At 36.1% G+C, this 1,758-nt stretch overlaps 1 protein-coding gene and 1 pseudogene across 3 annotated transcripts in view; one reads left to right on the top strand and one right to left on the bottom strand.

Annotated features, from left to right (window-relative positions):
• Window positions 1–1,758, bottom strand: part of FHOD3 (formin homology 2 domain containing 3) — a 633,930-nt gene that overhangs the window by 550,042 nt on the left and 82,130 nt on the right. The window lies entirely within an intron of this gene.
• Window positions 1–1,758, top strand: part of LOC102831803 — a 104,430-nt pseudogene that overhangs the window by 20,842 nt on the left and 81,830 nt on the right.

The raw sequence follows: 1,758 nt of genomic DNA, 5'->3' as shown, positions 1-1,758 counted from the left end.
GGAAAGACACAATGGAAAAGCTCCATATCATCAGTGAAAACAAGGCCAGGGCAGACTGTGGAACAGACCATCAACTACTCATATGCAAATTCAAACTGAAGCTGAAGAAAATGAAAACAAGTCCACAAGAGCCAAAATATGACCCTAAACATACATTAGCAGTCAAAATATGGAATGTACACAGTATGAATCCAGGAAAATTGAAAGTTGTCAAAAATGAAACTGAATGCATAAACATTGGTATCCTAGACATTAGTGAGCAAAAATTGTTAAACTGTTAAACATTTCTGGCTCGTTGCCAATATTTTAAGTACTAACATTTCACATAAAAATCCAGGTTTCCAGCTTCTCTTCAAAAAATGAGAACTTTATAAATCCTGGGTCACTCTAAGCCATCTCTCTGAGGCTGGGGTTGATATTGACCATTTTGAATCTGAAAATTTTAAATGGTCACTATGAGCACATTCAAACTACAAACATGTGGTTTATTATGCCAGGAATAACAAATTCAAAAGGAGTGTTATAGCATTTATCATGATATAGACATTTCAAGATCTAGCTTGAAGAACAATGCTGTGTATAATAGAATAATATCAACATACCAACAAGCAAGCCCAGTTAATACCACTATTATTCAATTTATATACCAACTAATACCACCAGTAATGATGAAATTGAATAATTCTACCAACTTTGTCAGTCTAGAATTGCTCAAACATGCAATCAAGGTATACTGATGATTACTAAAGATTGGAATGCAAAGGTTGGAAACCAAGAGGGAGTGTCAGTATTTGAAACATATGGTCTTGGTGACAGAAATGATGCTAGAGATTGCATGTTAGAATTTTGTGACTTATTCATTGCAAATGCCTTTTTAAACAACATAGGATGGTATGACGTTTACTGTAATGAAACTACTTCTATGGGAAGATATGGTGGAAAAGCTCAATATCATCAGCCAAAACTAGACCAGGGGCCCATTGTGGAACAGACCATCAATTGCTCATATGCAAGTTCAAGCTAAAGATGAAGAAAATTAAACCAAGTGCGTAAGAGCCAAAATATGAATTTAAATATATCCTACCTGAATTTAGAGACCATCTCAAGAACATATTTGATGCTTTAGATGCTAATGGCCAAAGACCAGAAGAGCTGTCTGTGAGAAAACATCAAGAACATCATACAGGAAGAAAGCAAAAGGTCATTAAAGAGACAGGAAAGAAAGAAAATATCAAAATGGACGTCAGAAGAGACTCTAAAAATTGTTCTGCTGCACAGAAATGCTAAAGTAAATGCAAGAAATGAGGATGTAAAAGAGCTGAACAGAAAATTCAAAGAGTAGCTCAAGAAGACATAGTCAACGTTATAATGAAATGTGCAAAGACCCGGAATTAGAAAAACAAAAGGAAAGAACATGTTCAGCATTTCTCGAGCTGAAATAACTAAAGAAAAATTCAAATGTCAACTTCTGATATCAAAGGATTCCATGGGTAAAAACGTGAATGATGCAGAAAGCATCAAAAGAACATATGAGGTATACACAAAGTCACTATATCAAAAAGAAATGGTTGATGTCCAGCCGTTTCAAGAGGTAGCATAGCATCAAGAATCAATAGTACTCAGAGATGTGGGTCCCGTTTGTTGCATCAGGTGCCATTTGGAGAGTACTTTAGTGGCACGATGTACTCTGAGTGGAGGTCGCTGCATTTGGTGATTCAGAATGATCAGGGCCATACCAGTGTGCTGCACAGCTATCCG

Source organism: Chrysochloris asiatica, unplaced genomic scaffold (genome assembly GCF_000296735.1).
Source record: "Chrysochloris asiatica unplaced genomic scaffold, ChrAsi1.0 scaffold00015, whole genome shotgun sequence".
Taxonomy (NCBI): Eukaryota; Metazoa; Chordata; class Mammalia; order Afrosoricida; family Chrysochloridae; genus Chrysochloris; species Chrysochloris asiatica.
Note: the sequence above shows the minus strand (reverse complement) of the source record. Positions and strands in the feature narration are given on the sequence as shown.